This window comes from Amia ocellicauda, chromosome 6 (assembly GCF_036373705.1).
Source record: "Amia ocellicauda isolate fAmiCal2 chromosome 6, fAmiCal2.hap1, whole genome shotgun sequence".
NCBI classification, from domain to species: domain Eukaryota; kingdom Metazoa; phylum Chordata; class Actinopteri; order Amiiformes; family Amiidae; genus Amia; species Amia ocellicauda.
This window is the reverse complement of record NC_089855.1, coordinates 42,806,286-42,830,471: the sequence shown is the minus strand read 5'-3', so window position 1 is coordinate 42,830,471 and position 24,186 is coordinate 42,806,286. Positions and strand designations below refer to the sequence as shown.

Here is a 24,186-nt window from a genome sequence, read left to right as displayed (position 1 = left end):
TCCTTGGGCCATTGTGTGGTGATCCAGATCACTTTGCACGAATTTTGCAGTGGTCTGGACTACAACTCCAGGGACTACTGTGCAGTGGTCCAGACCTCAGAAACTGTATGCATATGAACAGTGAAGTAGGCATCATAACTGTAGCCAATACTTTGTGGTTAAAATGCTTAATTTAATCCCTGTATTGTACGGAATAATAATAACAACTGTAAAACATAAGACAAGGGCCTGATAATAATTACAATACACAATAGACTAGAACCCTTAGAATATAATAATATGAACATTTTCATGATTAGTATGATTGTAGTTTGGATGATCTATTAATGCAAATTGATAACATTTTAAAGAAAATGGGTTTTAGGAATTGTGTCAAAAAACTAAAAGAATTGTCTTAGGGACCACTGCTCCTTTTTTCCAGACCAATGTATAGCCCACTTTTCTTTTAAATTATGTTTAAAACAAAATTGAGGAAGCAGTGGTTAGTTCTGAATCAAACATATTGACCCCCTCACTCAATCTGTAAGTCCTGCAGCAAACATTGGAATATGCATAGATATTTGCTCAGACTGGTATAAATGTGCCTTATAAATAACCAAATGCCATTTTTGTTGTTTCAAATGTGTCCAACATCTTACCAGTATGTCCTTTTAGTATGTCACAAAGGTTCCCTAATTCATTTTACGAATGTTCCCTGTATGTTATGAATGTTCCTTAAGCATGTGACGAATGTTCCCTAGTTTATGATACAGATGTGCCCTAGCACTTCTCTCTCTCTCTCTCTCTCTCTCTCTCTCTCTCTGTCTCTCAATTTAGTGCATTTGTTTTGTCAAAGAATTTGGACATGGAAACATACATACATACATACATATATACATACATACATACATACATACATACATACATATATATGGAAAATAAACAATACAATTAAAAATCACAATAGCATGTAATAAAGTACAGAAAAACAACATGTAATAAAATGTGATCTTTAATACACACAAATATGTATGGCTGGTCGAAAGCATCTTGAACTCGGGTTCGTCTTCATTACTTATAACGCTTTTGCCTTTTGCTAAAGCTTTCCATGGAGGGGAACGTGGATGAGTTCGTACCATTCTTGGGAGGCTCTGCCTTGTTGGGGCGGAGCTGTGATCCAGGTGAACAGCAGATCGGGCATAGGTGGGCATGTGGGCGGAGGAGGAGGAAGGCCGGTCAAGCAGATAAGCTTGCTAAGGTACGCAGCAGCAGCAAACAGCCCCCCCATTCAGCCAGCCAGGCAGTCTGGCTGGCAGTGACTGAGCGGTTGACAGACGGCAAGCAACAGAATGCACGTGCTCTTTGATGTCATAGCAGTCAGCTCAGAGAGAGGTTTGTGATGTCATCGCTGAGCTGGCTGGCTCTGTGTGTCTTGCTGGCTGTGTGTGTGTGTGTGTGTGTGTGTGTGTGTGTGTGAGTGGGTGGGTGGGTGGCTCTGTTAGTGTCTGTCTGTCTGTCTGTCTCTCTCTGTCTCTGTCTCTCGTTCTGTAGATGCATCATAGGGAACATATGTAACAATCTCTCTTTTTGTTTACCAAAAATGTGAATGAATGTGTTTCAAGTGGGTTTTGCCTTGGTTGGAAACGTTTTAAGATTAATTATGAAGTGTAAGTTGGATTTGTCTCAATTCTCTGTAGTTTTCAATGTATGTGCCATTCAGTAGCGTTCATGTTACAGATGTGTCCTATGCAGTGGTAGGGTCAATGAATTGTCATTACAACTTTATTTTAGCAATTATAGAGGGGAACAAATACAAATAGAGGGTCCTCACTAATTATCTAATTTACCAACAACGTTTAAAATTAAGTCTTGCGAAGCTGCAAGAAATGCTGTATAATCGTATGTGTGTTCGTACACCAGCTGCTAAAGTCTGATAGCTTTGATTATAATTTTTTTTTCTCATGAACAACAAATGCTGTTTGCTTGATTTTTACAGAGTATGTCATAAATTCAATTTTTATGAAGCTTGACAAATTGTATGCTGTAATATTGAATATTTTCAAAGTTACATAATTTGTTTGTTTTTCCTATCATGTTACAAATGTTCCCTATGTGAAAGATGCATTATATCTTAATAATGTCAAAACAATTAAAGATAAACGCATTATTATTTTCGGTGAAGTTATAACAAATTGCTATTAACTATGTGAGTCAGTAAAAGTTTAATAAATCCTGACAGTTTTTTATTGATCCTGCAAAATAAGTGTAAGGATTTTTATATAACATATTCATATACTAACTGTTGGGGATAACTGAGTTTGGTGGGCATACTGATTATTTAACCTACTGTAACCATGTAACTCATTGTATTGTATTCTTATTGTAGGATTAACCTTTAACAGAAGTTGCAGTTAACATTGTTGAAATATCTCACCGGTGGAAATGTTCCCATGGCAAGGGTGGCTGAAATTTGTCATTGTTGCAGAATTAATATCATAAGTAACATATTCGCGCATAACTATTTCTGTAAAGGTCTAGAATTGAATTGAATTGAACTCATGGCCTTCTTGACTCTGTCTTGGAAATGTCAAACCGCAAAACTCCCAATATTTAGATTATATTTTGAGGAACAGCTCAGAGCTAATAACATAAACAATATACATGCTGCTCTTCAGACAAACAAGAAATAAGATCTGTAATCCCACGTCATCTACTACTAGTCAAACCGTGCAGCTGTGTCAACTGAAACTCTCTGAAAGTGTGTTATGAATGTTATGACTTATGAGATCGAACACATTTCATATCTGCCTAGCAACTAGATCTGTAATATGTTTGTAATATCTGTATGTTCCTGCCCCGGAACTCTTGGCAATCAGACTTCTGACATGTATAAAAGTGTGTGTTATTGCAAAAATAAACTGAAGACAAACGATCTGGCATTGTGTCGGCGACTTTACTTCCCGGGCTCGTAATGCACTGAAGGGTTCCTACTGTTGCTGTGATAAACTTGGGAAGCGATCCAGATGTACCTGAAGGGTTTTGTCTGGCAGTCAAGTTGTACCTTAACAATAAGTGTTTAGGGAACATTTGTAACTTAAAGTTAGGGTTAGTGTTAGGGTTAGGGTTATGAATATAATTGATATATAGGATTGTTAAGAAGTGTAAATGTTTACATTCCATTTTTCATGGATTGTCTGCAAGTTTCAGTTCTATATTCGGTTTGGAAACCATTTTTTCACCATCTTCACTATTAAAGATAAACGCATTATTATTTTGGCATTGTTAAAGCACATTGATATTACCTATGTGTATCTTTAAAAGTGTCAAATTCCTAAAGGTTTTTTATTGATCTTGCAACATAAGTGTTTAGGCAAAATTTCTAACATAGAGTTAGGGTTTGCCACTGGGTAAGGGTTACATCTTCAACAGTAAGTTAATTCATGTTAATTATTCTCACCAATGTTAAAGAACAATAAGTTCTATTATGTGTGTCGAAAAAATGCTTATATTCCAAAACGTTTGCTTGTGTATTCTGCAAAACACATATTTAGGGAACATTTGTAACATTAGGGTTACGATTTGCCATAGACGCGGAATGAGTTTGATTGTGAAGTTAAAGACGCAGTGGCCTCGGTGCTGATTATTATTGCTGTGTTTCTCCACTTCTACTCCACGCTTGGGAACGCCCACATCCAGTGACGTCAGCGTTTGATTCTTAAACCGGTGGAAAAGCGGGCTGGTTCACAAAAAGATCAGCTGGATCCCAGGCCGAGCAGCAGCTCTGGCTCCAGCACCGGCACCATGTCGGTGGAAAAGCGCTAAGTGAGCTCACACTGAGCTCAGTGTAATGTCTGCTCTGGAGAGCTCACAGTGTGACCTAGTCGTGAGTTCACGTCTTTACTGGGTAGTCCTTGACAATTTAATTGACTCAATTCTTGGGGTTAATTGGTCAGAATTACCATTGGTTGAAGGTACTCAGGGACTGATGTGTAGAGAGACTTATTAAACCTGCAGGATTGTGGTTTTCCCAGAACAGAATTAACCAGCTCACCACAAAGGAACATGGTAGGTGCTATTGCAACATGGATTACACAAAAACATTGAAATCCAAGTTTGCAGTGGTCCTTGGGCCATTGCGTGGTGATCCAGATCACTTCAGCACGAATTTTGCAGTGGTCTGGACTACAACTCCAGGGACTACTGTGCAGTCGTCCAGACCTCAGAAACTGTATGCATATGAACACTGAAGTAGGCATCATAACTGTAGCCAATACTTTGTGGTTAAAATGCTTAATTTAATCCGTGTATTGTACGGAATAATAATAACAACTGTAAAACATAAGAGAAGGGCCTGATATTAAATACAATACACAATAGACTATGTAGAACCGTCTGGGAAATAAGTGGAGAAGTCACGGAGATAAAGCAAACAGAACTTTAATCGGGCCGCTCGGAAGCTCCACTGTCAGAAATAATTCCTTCATTGAGACTTAATGTTTACAAACATAAGTACAACTTATTCCTCCCTATCTGGAGAAACGATTACGTCATAAACAAATTCACTGCAGACATCTGTAGGCTATTACGGCACTGTGTAATCTTTCATTACTGACAGGAGTTTCTAACAAATCGACCTTGTTGACCCTTTACTTGTCCTGCTAAATCTAATCTGCTCAGCCTGTATACAAAACCACTTCTAATACTAGTATTAATATAAAACATTATATAATTATCACAAAACACTTTCTTCAACATCCTATACAGAGTCTTCAAAAGCTTCAAAAGCGATTATACAGCATTTCTTGCAGCTTCGCAAGACCTAATTTTAAACGTTGTTGGTAAATTAGATAATTAGTGAGGACCCTCTATTTGCATTTGTTCCCCTTGTGGAAGGAAAGTTAGAATTATTTTCCTCATATCTATTCTACTCTCTTGTATACTTAAGAAAGATAAGGTCAAGCCAGAAGTACAGGCCAGAAGGTAGCTTGATTTCTGGTTCTTATTTACGATGAGAATCTTGGAGACAATGTCAAACAGTATGATTGAAGTGCCTGCTCCCTAATCCATGTTTTGACCTATGAACTCTGTTTTATGATGATATATATTCTGCTTAGCTAACTCTCTAAGATAATATAGTAATGACATTGTGATTGTAACCAGATCTTTGTTTTTTATGTATAAAAGCCTCTGACTTTAAAATGAAGGCAGAGCGACTTTGGGATCTTCTTGATTCACTGTTCCTCTCCACGCTGCGTGTATTAAAGGCATTGCAACGAACGTTCCAACCTGATTGAAGATGTTGTTTCTTGCACACCCTCTATAATTGCTAAAATAAAGTTTTACTGACATTTTATTGACCCTACCACTGCATAGGACACATCTGTAACATGAACGCTACAGAATGGCACATACATTGAAAACTACGGAGAATTGAGACAAATCCAATTTACACTTCATAAATAATCTTAATACGTTTCCAACCAAGGCATAACCCACTTGAAATACGTTCATTCACATTTTTGGTAACAGAAAGAGAGATTGTTACATATGTTCCCTATGATGTATCTACAGAGCGAGAGACAGAGAGAGAGAGAGAGAGAGAGGGAGACAGAGAGAGACAGACAGACACTAACACAGCCACCCACCAACCCACTCACACACACACACACACACACGAAGCCAGCAAGACACACAGAGCCAGCCATCTCAGTGATGACATCACGAACCTCTCTCTGAGCTGACTGCTATGACATCACAGAGCACGTGCATTCCGTTGCTTGCCGTCTGTCAACCACTCAGTCACTGCCAGCCAGACTGCCTGGCTGGCTGGATGGGGGGCTGTTTGCTGCTGCTGCGTACCTTAGCAAGCTTATTTGCTTGACCGGCCTTCCTCCTCCTCCGCCCACATGCCCACCTATGCCCGATCTGCTGTTCACCTGGATCACAGCTCCGCCCCAACAAGGCAGAGCCTCCCAAGAATGGTACAAACTCATCCACGTTCCCCTCCATGGAAAGCATTAGCAAAAGGCAAAAGCGTTATAAGTAATGAAGAGGAACCCGAGTCCAAGACGCTTCCGACCAGCCATACATATTTGTGTGTATTAAAGATCACATTTTATTACATTTTGTTTTTCTGTACTTCATTACATCTTATTGTGATTGATAATTTTATTCATTATGTTCCATATGTATGTATGTATGTTTGCATGTCCAATTGCTTTGACAATACAACTGCACTAATTTGAGAGACAGAGAGAGAGAGAGAGAGAGAGAGAAGTGCTAGGGCACATCTGTAACATAAACTAGGGAACATTCGCCACATGCTTAGGGAACATTCATATCATACAGGGAACATTTGTAAAACGAATTAGGGAACCTTTGTGACATACTAAAAGGACATATACTGGTATGATGTTGGGCACATTTGAAACAACAAAAATGGCATTTGGTTATTTATTAGGGACATTTATACCAGTCTGTGCAAATATCTATACATATTCCAATGTTTGCTGCAGGACTTACAGATTGAGTGAGGGGGTCAATATGTTTGATTCAGAACTAACCACTGCTTCCTCAATTTTGTATTTGAGTAGAAGTGAAGAAACACAGCAATAATAATCAGCCCCGAGGCGACTGTGTTTCTAAACCCTATTTAACATCACAATCAAACTCATTCCACGTCTACACACAGCACAGATACATTGTAAAAACCAAACAAAAAACACGAAATCACATGTAGAAAAACAGAAATGAACATACAAGTATGCGAATATGCAAAGATCAGCCTTTTATTTGTATTTATTTGTATTGATGCATTAAGGGATTTACACTGATTTGCTATTTCAGACACTTTCACTGTATTGACTAAAAAACAGGATTTGTTCACATGCATTCATCACCATGCACACAGTTAACATTTTCATTCATTTTGTGGCGTATCTTTACTTTTATTCTTATTTAAAAAACAATTGGCTAGCCTATTGATTATGGATGCGACTGTTTTGTTGGTTTTTGCGGCACAATTGTGGGCAGATCAATAAACTGTTGGACCATCTCAGGTGATGTTAATGCTTTGATGGGATATTGTGCTTATTGATGAAGTCTGTGATGAAGGTCTAAAATCACTGTTGCATTGTCCCTGTTGCCAGACACACAGCAATGCTCCTATGTTTTGAAAGTCACCCTGGATAAGAGCGTCTGCTAACAAATACATAATAATAATAATAATAATAATAATAATAATACATTGTCGGAACTGCTGGCGTGTGATCGCTCGCAAAGCACATCAGTGTAACAGATCTTACTGTGTATTTGATCTTCTCTTACTGTAGAATATGTATGTTTTGTGTAACTCGCCCTGTGCTAAGAAAATGAATTTATTCATGCGCAAACCAACCCGGGACACATGACTCGTAGGGGCACTGGATTCAGCGTGACACCGGACCAGATAATGACCATTTCATTAACAAACAACATATCTGTCCAATCTACACTCACCTAAAGGATTATTAGGAGCACCATACTAATACTTTGTTTGACCCCCTTTCGCCTTCAGAACTGCCTTAATTCTACATGGCATTGATTCAACAAGGTGCTGAAAGCATTCTTTAGAAATGTTGGCCCATATTGATAGGATAGCATCTTGCAGTTGATGGAGATTTGTGGGATGCACATCCAGGGCACATCCAGGGGGTGCTAAATGTCCTCTATGTAAATTAGATAGTCAACTCAGTCTAATTTACATGGGAACATTTGTGTTGCCCAAAATGGTGCGTTATGGAAGTTGCATGCAGTTTCTGTGTTTTTTTTTCCCTCTCTACATAATGGAAAACCTGCATAATTTCTTATTCCAGACTCTTCTCTTTTAAAAATAATTGCTTATTTACAATAATTAGAACAGAAATAACTATTTAGAAGAATTATAGCTTTTTAAATAATTATGTAATTACATACTGTATATATATATAATTATCAATTATAAAATTTGGTAAATGTTAAATAGAAGATTTAATGTAAAGGTTTTTAAATGTCCTCTTTACTTAAAGAGGAAACCGATATGAATGTGTGCAGTGCATACTCTTGATAGTACAGTATAGGAGCGTACAGTACACCAGACTGACAGATAACAGTAATGGCTGTTATGTTTTTTGATTGGATAACAGAATTTATTTAAATATAAGCAATGGACAGTTCCTTTGTAGCCACTGGTAGCCTCTGGTAGCCCCTGGTAACCTTGTCTGTATGTCCAGAAGACCAAAAGGGACCTGTCCTCTTATCGGTTCCTAGCCAAATTCGAAGGGACCCCCACTTCATAATTACATTATTATAAAGCACCCAAGTCATGGTGGTGGCAAAATGCTATTGGTTGGAAGGAAACATTATAAAAGGGAAAACAAAGAGAATTTGAGTTCTCTTAACTTCTTCATCCTGCAACGAGACACAAGAGAGAGCTGGAGGGAGACAGAGAGAGACACACTGCTTTCTGCCTGACCAGACTGGCCGATAAGCTGTACTGTGAGGAGAAAGAAGAAAATGGGTATTATCTGTTTCTTACTGTAATCCAGCAGAAGCTTAATATTACTTATTTTCAGTACTATAATTGAATGATATTAGTTTCCTATTTTTGTCAAAATAAATGATTATTGCACATCTGTGACTTGACCACATCTTCCCTCTAAAAAGAATCTTAATAGAGAAACCAATAGACCTATGAGTTTTCAGTTCTACTATTTATTTAGATTGACTGAAAAAACGAGCATTCAAAATTCTCTTACAATTGTTTATTAACAATTATTATTGCTCGGTTATTTGGCTTCACGGCTGTGCTGTCACCACCGTTGTTATTATTGTCTGTGTCTATTTGTGTTATTAGTTATTATCTTTGATAGCTAATCCGACTCTGTTCCGTCCGCGCTCCGGGGCTCCGGTGTGCTTCCGTTTCGGCTACAAATTGCACACTTTCAAAATAATAGTTCTGTTTATTGTAGCGTAAGGTACACTAATAAATTTCAATTCAAGAAGTGAATTTATAGTATCACCTTATCACGAATCCTGGAATCTTGTAGAACTCAATTTCTGTAATAATTGGACACAGACACCAATTCCAAAGATATAAATTGTCAAATTTATTCAAAAACAAAGACTAAATGTAGCACTACACTAATTATACAAAAGGGAAAAACTAATTAAAATTCAACTCTAGATCAACAAATCAAAGACAAATCACTTCCGTGACCAAATCAAAGACCATGGGATAGCATATGATAACACAAATCGTTAAAAAAAAAAGGTTATAAACACATTGACCACAATACCGGTTAGTAAGACGAAGGTGAGTCTCTCATTAGTATTGTTAGTCAGACATTAAATAACTACGCAGGTTAGTATTTAATGTCAGGTAACTTCTCGTTATATATATATCAGTCTCATTTACGATTAGGTGCCGAGAAAGATCCTATCATTACTTGTTACCACAATTTCCCTTAACTGATTATTATTCAATGATTAAGGATAGGCAGGGCCACCTATAATCTGGTGTCTATTAACTTGTGTCAATTTCAGACTAAACAGTTAAACAGGAATGAGAAGATATTTCTCGGCGTTGACAGATTTTATTTCTAAAATTATCAACAAAACAGTTTAATGCAACACACATTTATATTGAAGAAAACTAAATGTTATTACACATTCTAGAGTTATGAATCACAGATTAACATTTCTAATTCATTTCTCAAATGTCATGAATCATGAACTCCAAACTGTTAAACTTATCTGAACTTCGTCACAGAGAGGCCTCTCTGGCTTCGGGCTCAGATAACAGCACACGGCACGAGGTCCGTGTGGTTTGGAACAAAGGCAGTCCGGTTCGGCTTTGTCCAAGAACTTTCACTCAGTCGATGCACCTGGAAGTTGGGGTTTCTCGAATGTAGAGTCTTTTCCAAACCGATTTTCCAGTGGTTTGAAGGCTCCAAGGTTGTGCACAAAATCTTCTTTGTAAGCAGGGTTTCCACCATAGTTACTTGAAGACAATGTCTTTGAGGAAAGCAGGGCCCTGTTCGTTCCAAGGATCGAGTTTCTTAAGACTCAGTAGCTATTTAAATGACAGACACTTTCATATACAGTCGACGTGTCCAGCTGTAAAAACTCCACTGATCAGGTGGGCACAGGCGGGCAGCGCAGTCTGTAAAGTTCTTTATTTGATAAAGTCCTTTAAAAGAATTCCTCGTACGGCTCAATCTCCTTCTCCCAGTTTAACTCTTCTATTGCCGGCAAAGACTTAGTTGGTTTCTGGTTCTGGTTCATGTTGAGCTGTATCAGCGAGTTTCTGGTTCAGGTGAGAGAGAGAGAGAGAGAGAGAGAGAGAGAGAGAGAGAGAGAGAGAGACCGTGTGCTGTTCTGTATACGCCTGTCAGATCAATAGCTGATTGATTCTTGAGTTTGTGAGATTGGATTTCCAGTTCAAAGAGTTATATTACCTACAGGCCCACTTCTCCAGACATCCCACAGCAGGATTCCAAACTATTTGGCCTATTCTTCGTGCCATCCTCCCCAAAACTGTCACTTTGATGTAAACCAGTTCCAAGCTGATGAGTTAAGAAAATCTGATAACTTGGGGGGGAGAGGTCAGTGCTTCAGCTCAGAGCTAAAATGCTCTTATAAAAATACACCCAACATAATGCTACAGTGTTTATTAATATTTATGCCCCCAATGCTGTGAGAGACAGACTGTCAGTGTTTTCGGTGCTCAGCAAAGCGCTAGCAGACTGTGGGGCTGAGGAGATCCTGGTTTTGGGGGGGTGATTGGAACTGTACTGTGGACTATAGATTAGATAGGAATCATTTGGAGCCCAGTCCACAGTCGGCAAAACAGCTGGAAGGTAATACACAGTTGCACAATCTGGTCGATGTCAGTAGGAATGCCAACCCAAAGGTGAAACAGTACACCTGGGTGAGGCCGGGTACTAGCATTATGTCGCTAGCCAGGCTGGATAGATTTTATACCTTTAGACATCATGTCAATCTGATCGGTGGCTTCCATATCACCCCCACCTGACCACTGACCACTGTCTCATCACTGTGAGTGTCACCCTGCCTCCTGTCCGGCTGCGCAGTGCCTACTGGCTTTTCAATAATAGCTTGCAGCAGGACAGGATTTTTTGTAATTCTTTCTTTTCTTTTGGCAGAGATCAGAGCGCCCTAGGTTTGCCTCCCTGAGACAGTGGTGGGACATTGGCAAGGTTCAGATCAGGCTCTTCTGCCAGAAGTACACTGAGCATAGGACTGACAGCTTGAATGAATCTAAGAAGGAGTTAGAAGGAGAGATTCAGGTGCTCCACCGAGCCTTGGACTCTGGAGATTCAGGGGCATTAGAGGACCTCAAAGCTATGCAGCAGGCATTGTCAGAGCTGCTAAGGACGCGGGCTCGAGGAGCAATGGTGCGCTCGCAGTTCCAGAGCCTGACACAGATGGATGTGCCCATCAAGTTCTTCTTTGGGTTGGAATGCAGGCGGCAGCAGAGCAGGGTGATGCTCTGCCAGAGGACGGCTGAGGGCCACGTGCTGCAGGATGGGCAAGAGATGTGTAGTCATGCCGCCCAGTTCTATAGGGAGCTGTACTCCGCAGAGCCAGGCAGCCTGGAGCAGCAGCAGCAGTTTCTGCAGGGTCTGCCTAAGTTCCCACAGGATGGGGTCAAGGGGCTGGAGGCCCTTCTAAATCTGGCAGAGCTGACCTGCGCAATGCAAGAGCTCAATAAGGGCTGGGCACCGGGGCTGGATGGGCTCACTGTGGAGTTTTTCTCAGAGTTTTGGACTGAGCTGGGCCCGGACCTGCTCTCAGTGCTGCAGGAGGGACTGTGAGCTGGGCTGCTGCCCATTAGCTGTCGTAGAGCTATTCTGACCCTGCTGCCCAAGAAGGGGAATCTGTCCTCCATTGTGAACATGAGGCCAGTGGCGCTGCTGTGTCAGGACTATAAGATCCTGTCTAAGGCTCTGGCTAAGCGGCTCAGAGACATCATGCCGGCCGCAGTGCCTGTTTCAGGTGCTGAGAGCAGTTGGTGTCGGCCCGCGGTTCGTAGAATTTATTCAGCTGCTGTACTGTCATGTGTTTATTGTGCTGAAGATCAATGTTGGCCTGAGTGAGCCTATCCCCATCCATTGAGACATCAGACAGGGCTGCAGTCTGTCAGGGATGCTATACTCCCTTTCTATCGAGCCCCTGCTGCACAGGCTGCTAGCCGGGCTGTCCATCCCTTGTCACCCAAGGGTGTCGGCCTATGCTGCTGAGACACACAGTCTGGCCAGCGAGACGTCCAGGTCATTGTGGGAGTGTCTGGAGGAGTTCAGCAGGGCCTCCTCAGCCAGGGTCAACTGGGGCAAGAGCAGCGCTCATCTGGTTGGGGTGTGGGAGGTTTCTGCACCCCCTGCCCTCCCTGCGGGGCTGCAGTGGTCTCTCTCAGGCCCTCGGGTGCTGGGTGTGACTTTGGGGGAGACGCAGGAGAACTGGGCTGGCCTGCTGGAGAGGGTACAGGGCCGGTTGAGGGCATGGTACTGGCTGCTGCCCCAGCTCTCCTTTAGGGGGAGAGCAATTGTTATTAATATCTTGGTGGCCTCCATGCTCTGGCACACTTATGCATGTCTGGACCCCCCACCGGCCCTGGTGTCCCAGATACAGACCCTGCTCCTGGATTTCTTCTGGGACGGGCTGCACTGGGTGCGCAAAGCAGTGCTGTACCTGCCGCTCCAGGAGGGGGGACAGGGGTTGGTTGATCTGTTAAGCAGGCTGAGTGCCTTTCGGCTGCAGGCAGCTCAGAGGCTCCTGTACCCTCCAGATCCCCAGTGTCTCCCGCCCTGGACACTTGTTATGACAGACACATGTTTTTACATAAGACACGTCCCAATATACTTCGTCCCTGCCTGTTTTTTTTTGTACTGTTTTAGAGGAGTGGCAGCGCTTCTCCCTGGGTAGCGAGCTGTGGGGCAGCAGTCTGTATTGGCTGTTAGAGGAGCCACTGCTGTATAACCCCGGTTTTTGCTGTCCACTCCTGCTCTCCAGTAGCCTCAGGTCAGTCCTGCTTAAGGTCGACGTGATCCGACGTGAGGGATTTGTTGGATTTAAACAGGGGACAGTGGGTTGGTGCCGACAGCCTGGCTGCCAGGCTGGGTATGAGGTCACTGAGAGTCGTAACCAGATTTCTCTGGGCAGTACAGAACGCCCTTCCCATAGGCGCTGTGGAGCGGCTTTTCCAGGCTCTCACGCAGCACTGCTGGCCCAAGGACCCTGACACCGTCTTTCCCCTTGTTTGTCTGTGTCTCTCAGGCCCCCTTGCTCATCAAGCCGTCTTCTGTCGCCTCACAGTCTCTGTAGTGTGTCTGTCTCCACAGCTCAGCGTCAGCAGCTCTATCAGCTCAGTGTGAGGGAGCTGCACCATCAGCAGCTGCAGCCCCTCCCTGACACCCCCTGGAGGGAGCACCTGGCTCTGGGGGAAGATGCCTGCCCGGCCTGGAGGAGCCTGAACAAGCCCCCGCTTCTGCATGGCTTCTGCATGGCGTCATCGCAACAAACTCTTTTGCACATACACTGGACCCCAGAGTGAGCGACACCTGCCCCTACTGCGGGGAGAGAGAGACACTTTTTCACTGTTTCTGTCACTGCCCTAGATTAGAGCTGCTGTTCACTGCACTGGAGAGCCTGTTCAAGCAGCTGGGCCTCCTTTTCTCACGCTCTGTGTTTATTTTGGGAGTCCAGAACAAGCAGCGCCACAGACATGTTTGTCAGTTAGCAAACTTTCTAGTGGGGCAGGCTAAGCTGGCTATCCTGAGCAGTAGGAGAAGTCAGACTTAGCGGGTGCAGCAACAGTGTGCACTCTCCCTCTTCAGGTCTCTCGTAAGCTCCAGAGTGCGACTGGATTACAATTTCTACAGCCTGACGGGAGACCTGGACACTTTTCTGCAGATGTGGGGGGTCGGGGCGGCCCTCTGTGCCATTGACTTTGGACATTTAAACCAACTGGTTTAATTCACTTCAATATTTTATTGGTAGCACGTGTGTAGTGGTTTTTATTGAGCCTTTTTAGAATAGGCTGTGTTTTTATGTCGGGAGTTTTTTTCATGTCTTTTATGTGTTTCTAGTTTGTTTTAATTGTTTTTTGTAGTAAAATAAAGGTGTTAAAAATCAACAAATCTCTCTCTCTCACACTCACACACATACACACAGCCAGCAAGACACACAGAGCCTGCCAGCTCAGCGATGACATCACGAACCTCTCTCTGAGCTGACTGCTATGACATCACAGAGCACGTGCATTCCGTTGCTTGCCGTCTGTCAACCACTCAGTCACTGCCAGCCAGACTGCCTGGCTGGCTGGATGGGGGGGGCTGTTTGCTGCTGCTGCGTACCTTAGCAAGCTTATTTGCTTGACCAGCCTTCCTCCTCCTCCGACAACATGCCCAGCTCTGCCCGATCTGCTGTTCACCTGGATCACAGCTCTGCCCCAACAAGGCAGAGCCTCCCAAGAATGGTACAAACTCATCCACGTTCCCCTCCAATACAAATGCTCTGAATTGAGAGATAGAAGTGCTAGGGCACATCTGTAACATAAACTAGGGAACATTCATAACATACAGGGAACATTTGTAAAACTAATTAGGGAACCTTTGTGACATACTAAAAGGACATACTGGTAGGTGTTGGGCACTGTGGAAGGAAAGTTAGAATTCTTTCCCTCATATCAATTCTACTCTCTTGTATACTTAAGAAAGATAAGGTCAAGCCAGGAAGACAGGCCAGAAGGTAGCTTGTTTTCTGTTCGTTATTTAAGATGAGAACCTTGGAGACAATGTCAAACAGTACGATTGAAGTGCCTGCCCCCTAATCCATGTGTTGACCTATGAACTCTGATATATATTCTGCTTAGCTAACTCTCTAATGATAATATAGTAATGACTCTGTGATTGTAACCAGATCTTTGTTTTTTGTGTATAAAAGCCTCTGACTTTTAAATGAAGGCAGAGCGACTTTGGGATCTTCTTGATTCACTGTTCCTCTCCACGCTGCGTGTATTAAAGGCATTGCAACGAACGTTCCAACCTGATTGAAGATGGTTTTTCTTCCACATTACATGGCGACGAGGATGGGATTGCGAACCCTGACACAGAGGACTGGAATGGCCATACCAATGACCAGCAAAACCGCGCCAGCAAAATAGAAAAAGGTAAAGGAACCTTTTTGAAAAATTCCCTACTGCGGTGCTTTGCTTTCACTTGTCTGCTCGCCTGGCCCTCTGACGATCAGGTAACGCAATCTATATTTTATTAAAACGTTGTTGCTTGCCTTATATCAATTACTTGAGGCAGGAAATGTTTTCTTGCTTGTTAAGAAACAAAGTTTCTTAGTGTTACCATAGACTTGACTGTGTCTTCTTGTTTATGAAGTAATAGGACTGTCTTCCTATTTAACCTGGGTTGCCATGAACTTGACTGTGTTTTCTTGTTTGTGAAGAAACAGGACTGTGTCTTCCTGTTTGGGTTCCCGTAAACAAAAGTGTGTCTGAAAAACTGCAGGGTAGGTTTGACCTACAATTAGAAAAAAAAAAATTGTTCAATATCTGATATGCCGGTGATAATATAAATGCACGTGTTTTGTAGAACCATAAATGGTAAATGAGGAAACGTCATGAAGTTATATACAAGTTTTATAAATGCAAACATATTGAAAAACATGTTTGTTATTATTCGTATATAGGATTTATTTTAATTTGTGTTTTGTTATATTTTTATTTATTTTTACTTTTTTTTCTTTTCTCCCCTGTCATTTTGTTATTATTTTGTGCTTGTATGTCATGGTAGTTGTGTACAAAACGTTACATAGAAAATGCGTGGTAACGGCTCCAGTAAAACGGGTGACCCGCCACCCAAAGGTACACATGTCAGATATATGTATGATAAATATGGAGTGAAGATGTGCGCGATGTGCACAAGTGGTTTGACTAGACAATAGGTTACAGAAAGTTAAGGTTTCCAGAAGATGGGACTTTTGATTCAGATAGACTTGAGCACCTAAAAACGGTTTTGCAAAAAATGAATACAAAACCGGGAGAAGTAAATAGTTATATTTCCCAAAAGTTAGAAACAAATTGGCACTGCTCTAAAGCCAATTCTATCGACCAATAGACTTATTATGCAATAAAACCTTTTTTTTTTAAATATGTATTATTCGTTCATTAAAAAGCATTGGCTTTGTTATCACATACATTTTTTTAGAACTAGTTTTTCACTCAATTCCCATATACAATAATACAATACACCATAGTAGCATTATTCAGTGTGTATCCACTTACATCACATTGAAACATCACATATCATTTCACACTTCAGTCACACATCCAAAGAGCACAATTCTTTCAATCCAGTAGTCACTCTAATAAACTATGGAAAGGATAGTTCATGAAATGCCCATAGTCCCACCAGACTCTGTATCCTTGTGCTTAGATTTAAAAGAGGTTGGAGTTGTATGACTATTCATGTTTCTTCCCAATCTATTTCCATATTGTTTCTTCAGGTCTTTTCCTCAAAGATAAAATTGTTATTTTTCAGCACCTGAAATCAATCAGAAATGCATTGTTAATAATCTGTCCGTCTATTCCTGGACATCGCCACCCTCCTGTTGTCAATTGGAATCAGCAGAGTTAGTTGGTTTATTACTTTTACCAGAGTATGGTAAGCATCGTATGTTTCCACCATCCCCCTCCCTCCTGTCCGTCCACACACACTGGCATCAGTGGCCATGAGGACGGATTATGGGCTGCAGCACTTAGAGCGGAGGCCAATGTGAGAGGGGAGAATATGCACTGATGTGTCATGGCATGTGAGTAGGGAACCTGTGGACTAAATGTGAGGGAAATTCATTGTTGCTGGTTCCTGTGAAGACAGATAATAGTAGTTATTTTTCTATTCATCTGTATCAACATCAGTATTATTAGCATTAGTAATGTAACTATTCTCGATTTCCCAGGACATTACTGTCGGTTGACAATGTTGCTTGGTTGGTAGTAGTACATCTGTATTTAGTTACAAGGCAGCTCACTTATCTCTCTCAGTGGGGAGCTGACCTCACAGACACTTTCACTGCCCCAACGCCCCCTCTGAAAACATCACTCTGTATCCTAACAGCTGTTCTTTCTCCTTTCCTAATTTCTTACTAGACAATTCAAGTTGTATTTATTGACATGTATAATTACTATTTATACACATATTTTGCTCCATTATTTGAGTTAATAAATTAAGATATTTTCCTAATAAAATATATTTTTAGAAAATAAGCATTTTAATTGATTTCAATAATGATTCCCAGATACCTCAGGAAAACAAATTGTCAAAACAAATGTGTTCAGTCAATGATTTCCCCAATGAAGAGCCTGCATGGGCACTAAGACTGTCCGCCTGCACGGCTCATATATGTCTTTATTGTGTCACTTCCTCCTATTGAAGTCCAATCTACACCGGTACATGTTCAGAAGAACTGTTCCCAAAGCCAGATTGAACTGATCAATAGTTCATTTCTTACCTACACCTTTTATTTAGGGATCTTATATCTGGGGATTTCAAAAACTCTTCATTGTGGAACTCACAGCTACCAAATGACCACACCTTTAATTTCCTGGAGTATCTGGTTATCTATGTATTTATATCTTCACCAAATTTCACTGTATCCTCAGATTTCCATTTCAAAAATTAGCTCTAATTCAATTTTTAACATAATTTTTTTTTATTTCTGGTTGGTAAAACTCATTCTAATAGTATTTTTATGTTTTATTTTCTCCTTCAAAATTATGCAATACTAATTTTAGCTCACTTATTCAATGCTTATAATTTATATTTCTGTAGTATCCTTAAAATTCTTACCTTTTGACTAATTCACTCATCTTAAATCCAAGATCTAATTTTAACTTTTATTTCAGGTATTTTATGCTATGCACCAATAACCAAATATTTTCTAAAATAAGACTATAATATGTCACTATACTGTTTAAATTCTCCTGCTATGGGTTTTACATCAGGCTGTCACTCAGGGCTGCACCAGAGTGCTGCTCCTGTGGATTCCAGCCTTTAGTTTCCTTTAATTTGACTTTACAAAATGTCTCCATAATATGATTTTTAACAAACAAATTATTGTTCTTCTGAGGCTTAGAGGACACCATTACTATTTATTTACTTTATTAGTATTATTAATCTATGTATTTAGTGTATGTTTTGTATTACTTTAACATTATTCTAATAATAGATACATTATTCATTTCTAATTGCTGATGCTTTATGCACTCTGTATACAGTTAAATGTCTAAATCCTCATTAATCTGTTGTTAAAACATCAATAACTGCGTAATTGTAAATATAATTCTGAAATTATTGGTTACTTCCCTTCTTAGTCTTATTCTGTACTATGCACAATATTAAAAATACAAAGCGTACAAAACAGACATTTACCTTACATAACCTTCAGACTATATATATACATAAACACACAAAGCACATACAGATTGACATCCAAAGATAATTCAGATATTAGATTAGTGGCGTGTTTTGTTGACCCTGCAGTGTCTCAAACAGCCCTTAGCATTTAATAATTTGTTATATTGTTATTATTAAAAATCAGATGTAAAATAATCTTTGAAATACACTACTTTGGTGTTTTCTTGATCTATTATGATCAATTTCTTCTCTAAATTCTTATTATTCAGACAAAGAATTATAGAAACTTTGTCGTTTTTTTATCTTGCCTTTACCATTTTAGGTTTAACAATTAAAACTTGTAGGAATTCACATTCAGACACTTATTTAACACCATTATGCCAATCCTATCTTTGCCAACGATGGGGCTATATTGCTGGACTTTATGTACCTCTGGTTCCGTCTGGTTATTGACTGCCACTGACTCTGGCCCTGGTGTACAAGGGTTTCCTTGCTTAACCTGGGGCTCAGCAGGCCTCGTCGTACCTTTTGGTTCCCTTGGCATCTCTCCCCGCAGATCTATCTTACCTGGAGTTCACCCTACTGTGATCCTCTGCTGTACAGTCAACCTTTCTGTTTGTTTTACCTCTACCTCTCCACAAGTTCTCTTTAAATTACAATCTGAGAGCCTCACAAAATCCCGAGATCAAAATTAAATATACAGGGTGGTCATTTTTAAAGCTACTCACCCATATTTTGGTCCCGGGAGTGGAGGCAAGTTCAGATCCTCATTCGTTATGCCAAGTTGTAGAACCGTGTCAGAAATAAGTAGAGAAGTCATGGAGATAATGCAAACAGAACATCAATCGAGCCGCTCGGAAGCCCCACGTCAGGAATAACTCCTTCAGTGAGGCTTAATGTTTACAAACATGAGTACAACTTTATAGGAAAAATGACATAACATCTTATGGCCGTTCATCCAATCAGAAGATACTGGTCTTGGTCCGTTTTTTTCGATCTGTCCTCCCGTGAAGAGGTGATGGATCCAAAGCAGATGTCTGTCTTTGATGTGCACTAGGAAGAGGTGATCCCACGGTCGTCATTTAACTAGTGTCAATCGCCCATTAACAGAAATAATTCCTGCCTATCTGGAGAAACGGTTAAGTCATAAACAAATTTACAGCAGACATCTGTAGGCTATTTCGGCACTGTGTAATCTTTCATTACTGAAAGTAGTTTCTAACAAATCGACCTTGTTGACACTTTACTTGTCCTTCTAAATCTAATCTGCTCAGTCTGTATACAAAACTCCGTCTAATGCTAATATTAATATAAAACATTATATAATTATCACAAAACACATTCTTCAACGTCCTATACAGAGTCTTCAAAAGCTATCAGACTTTAGCAGCTGGTGTATGAACACACATACGATTATACAGCATTTCTTGCAGCTTCGCAAGACCTAATTTTAAAAGTTGTTGGTAAATTAGATAATTAGTTAGGACCCTCTATTTGCATTTGATCCCCTCTTTAATTGCTAAAATAAAGTTTTACTTACATTTTATTGACCAAACCACTGCATAGGACACATCTGTAACATGAACACTACTGAATGGCACATACATTGAAAACTACGGAGAATTTAGACAAATCCTATTTACACTTCATAAATAATCTTAAAACGTTTCCAACCAAGGCAAAACCCACTTGAAATACGTTCATAAACATTTTTGGTAAACAAGAAGAGAGATTGTTACATATGTTCCCTATGATGCATCTACAGAGCAAGAGAGAGAGACAGAGAAAACTGTTTGTCATGCCAATAAAGCACCCTTGAATTGAATTGAATTGAAAGACAGAGAGAGACAGACAGACAGACAGACAGACACTAGCACAACCACCCACCCACTCACACACACACACACTATCTCTCTCTCTCACAGACACAAACAGCCAGCAAGACACACAGAGCCATCCAGCTCAGCGATGACATCACGAACCTCTCTCTGAGCTGACTGTTATGACATCACAGAGCACGTGCATTCCGTTGCTTGCCGTCTGTCAACCACTCAGTCACTGCCAGCCAGACTGCCTGGCTGGCTGGATGGGGGTGCTGTTTGCTGCTGCTGCGTACCTTAGCAGGCTTATATGCTTGACCGGCCTTCCTCCTCCTCCACCCACATGCCCACCTATGCCTGATCTGCTGTTCACCTGGATCACAGCTCCGCCCCAACAAGGCAGAGCCTCCCAAGAATGGTACAAACTCATCCACGTTCCCCTCCATGGAAAGCTTTAGCAAAAGGCAAAAGCATTATAAGTAATGAAGAGGAACCCGAGTCCAAGACGCATCCGACCAGCCATACATATTTGTGTGTATTAAAGATCACATTTTATTACATTTTGTTTTTCTGTACTTTATTACATCTTATTGTGATTTATAATGATGTTGTTTATTTTCCATATGTATGTATGTATGTTTCTATGTATGCATGTATGTATGTATGTATGTTTGCATGTCCAATTGCTTTGACAATACAAATGCACTGAATTGAGAGAGAGAGAGAGAGAGAGAGAGAGAGAGAGGGAGAGAGAGAGAGAGAGAGAGAGAAGTGCTAGGGCACATCTGTAATATAAACTACGGAACATTCGTCACATGCTTAGGGAACATTCATATCATACAGGGAACATTTGTAAAACGAATTAAGGAACGTTGGTGACATACTAAAAGCACATATACTGGTAAGATGTTGGGCACATTTGAAACAACAAAAATGGCATTTGGTTATTTATTAGGGACATTTATACCAGTCTGTGCAAATATCTATGCATATTCCAATGTTTGCTGCAGGATTTACAGATTGAGTGAGGGGGTCAATATGTTTGATTCAGAAGTAACCACTGCTTCCTCAATTTTGTTTTAAACATAATTTAAAAGAAAAGTGGGCTATACATTGGTCTGGAAAAAGGGAGCAGTGGTCCCTAAGACAATTCTTTTAGTTCTTTGACACAATTCCTAAATCCCATTTTCTGTCAAATATGTTATCAACATGCATTAATATATCATCCAAACTACAATCATACTAATCATGAAGATGTTCATATTATTATATTCTAAGGGTTCCAGTCTATTGTGTATTGTATTTATTCTCAGGCCCTTCTCTTATGTTTTATAGTTATTATTATTATTCCGTACAATACAGGGATTAAATTAAGTATTTTAACCCCAAAGTATTGGCTACAGTTATGATGCCTACTTCACTGTTCATATGCATACAGTTTCTGAGGTCTGGACCACTGCACAGTAGTCCCTGGAGTTGTAGTCCAGAGCACTGCAAAATTCCTGCTGAAGTGATCTGGATCACCACGCAATGGCCCAAGGACCACTGCAAACTTGGATTTCAATGTTTTTGTGTAATCCATGTTGCAATAGCAACATCCATGTTCCTTTGTGGTGAGCTGGTTAATTCTGTTCTTTAACTTTGAAGAGAAAAATTAACATGAATAAACTTACTGTTGAAGATTATTATTTTATTATTTTTATTTCTTGGCAGACGCCCTTATCCAGGGCGACTTACAACATAAGTGCAAAAATACAGAGAAGTACAAGGCATCAATCATTACAAATTCAACTTAGCAAAAAAATATCGCAATTCAAAATACATTTTAAAAATTCCAATTACAATTTACACAAGTACAGTAAAAGACTTCCTACATCCTGGACGGTGAAAGCTAAGTGCTGTCAAGATGTAGGGTTACAGACTAGGGCCAAGGGAAAGGGAGCAAGGAGGAAAACATTCAAGAACGAGAGGAGCATAATAAGCTGAAGTGCTATCTAGCAGGGATAGAGGACTAATATTACAAGTGCGGTCGGAAGAGATGCGTCTTGAGTAAGCGCCGGAATGAGGTCAAGGACTCTGCTGTTTTGACTTTGGTGGGCAGGTCATTCCACCACCGAAGTCAAAACAGCAGAGTACTTGACCTCATTCCGGCACTTGTGTAACCCTTGTTTAAGATGTAACCCTTACCCAGTGGCTAACCCTAACTCTATGTTACAAATGTTCCCTAAAAGCTTATTTTGCAAGATCAATAAAGAACCTTTAGGAATTTTAAGCTTTTAAAGATACACATAGGTAATACCAATGTGCTTTCACAATGCCAAAAATAATAATGCGTTTATCTTTAATAGTGAAGATATTGATGAAATATCAATCCATGAAAATGTAATGTAAACATTTACACTTCTTAACAATTCTATATATCAATTATATTCATAACCCTAACCCTAACACTAACCCTAACTTTAAGTTACAAATGTTTCCTAAACACTTATTTTGCAGGATCAATAAAAAAACTGTCAGGGTCCAGGGGATTCTGGGTTTCTTTAAATGCCAATTCCATTCTTTTTAGTTTCACACTGATGTCATGCTGAGCTGATTTCTCAGTGTGGTGAATGTTTTCATAAAGTTTTTAAAAGTGTTTTTTCCAAATATCTCAATTTTGAATGGTTTTAATTTATTACATTTTTTTCAGTTTTCCCAGAATCTATTTGTGTTAATGGACTCTTCGATTATTGTCAGTTGCTTTCGGGTGTGTTGTACTTTTTGATCTAAGTGTTCCTTCGTTCCTCAGTTCCTTCCTTATTGTATTGCACTCCTTATCAAACCAATTCTCCTATTTGTATTTTGTTGGGATGTTCTTTTCAATATCCAATTTTGACTGTAAAGCTGCTTTTTCAAATATATGATTTAAGTATTTGATAGCCAGATGTATTCCTTCTTTACTATGTTGATTTGGGGTGACCAGAAAGGTGTGTATTAGTGATTGGATGTCTTGATTGCCAGTTGCTTTCTGGTACTCTTGTGTGCTGTCTGGAGCCCATCTGTAGGAGTGTCCGAGGCTGTACAGCTTGCTGGGCTGTGTGTGAGCGCTGCTGCTGTGCTCTGTCCTCTTCAGGAACACAGTGATTTGGCTGTGGTCTGATAGAGGTGAATGCACTGAGAGAGAAGGGGTCTAGGTCTGTGATGGCATAGTCTACCGTGCTGCTGCCAAGAGCTGAGCTGTAGGTGTATCTTCCTAGAGAGTCTCCCTGGATCCTGCCATTCACTATATACAGGCCCAGTCCCTGACAGAGCTGCAGTAATTTTTGCTCGTTTTTATTCACTCCCCTGTCGTGGCTGTGTCTGAGGGAGCTGATGGGGGTGTTTAAGGGGGTGTGGCCGAATATGTGGCTGTCTCCCTGTGTGCTGGTGAAGTCAGGCAGGCTGCCTGTCCGGGCGTTCAGGTCCCCACAGATCAGCACACTTCCCTGGACCTGGAAGTGGCAGACCTCAGTCTGGAGGTTGGGGAAGATCTCCTCATTGTGATATGGGGATTCTGAGGGGGGAACATACACGGCACACAGGAACACATCGGTTTGGGGAGAAATTATTCTTTGCTTATTTTAAGCCATATGTGTGACTCTGCTGTTTTGATGGACTGTATGAAGTCACTGAGCTCTGCTTTGTACCAGATTATTCTGCCCCCGGAGTCCCTGCCATGTCTGACGGAGGGCTTCTTCAGGGAGGGCACTATGACCTCTCTGTAGCCTGAGGGACAGTGACTGGACACGTCTGCCCGACACCATGTCTCTTGCAGGATGATGACATGCTTGTCTCTCACTCTCTGTCTGAACTCAGCCCGAACACTGAGGAGCCCAGGCCCTGGATGTTCCACATGGTGATAGATAGGGATCGCATTTCTTTCTACTCTAATTAAGCAATTT

General features: G+C 40.7%; 3 non-coding genes across 3 annotated transcripts; 1 reads left to right on the top strand and 2 right to left on the bottom strand.

Annotated features, from left to right (window-relative positions):
* Nucleotides 1-1,031: 1,031 nt before the first annotated feature.
* Nucleotides 1,032-1,146, top strand: LOC136751986 (U5 spliceosomal RNA). The gene has a single exon (XR_010817168.1). It is a non-coding gene; the product is annotated as a U5 spliceosomal RNA (small nuclear RNA).
* Nucleotides 1,147-5,929: 4,783 nt separating this feature from the next.
* Nucleotides 5,930-6,044, bottom strand: LOC136751992 (U5 spliceosomal RNA). Its single transcript, XR_010817174.1, has one exon. It is a non-coding gene; the product is annotated as a U5 spliceosomal RNA (small nuclear RNA).
* Nucleotides 6,045-20,650: 14,606 nt separating this feature from the next.
* On the bottom strand, nt 20,651-20,765 carry LOC136751995 (U5 spliceosomal RNA). The gene has a single exon (XR_010817178.1). It is a non-coding gene; the product is annotated as a U5 spliceosomal RNA (small nuclear RNA).
* Nucleotides 20,766-24,186: the final 3,421 nt, after the last annotated feature.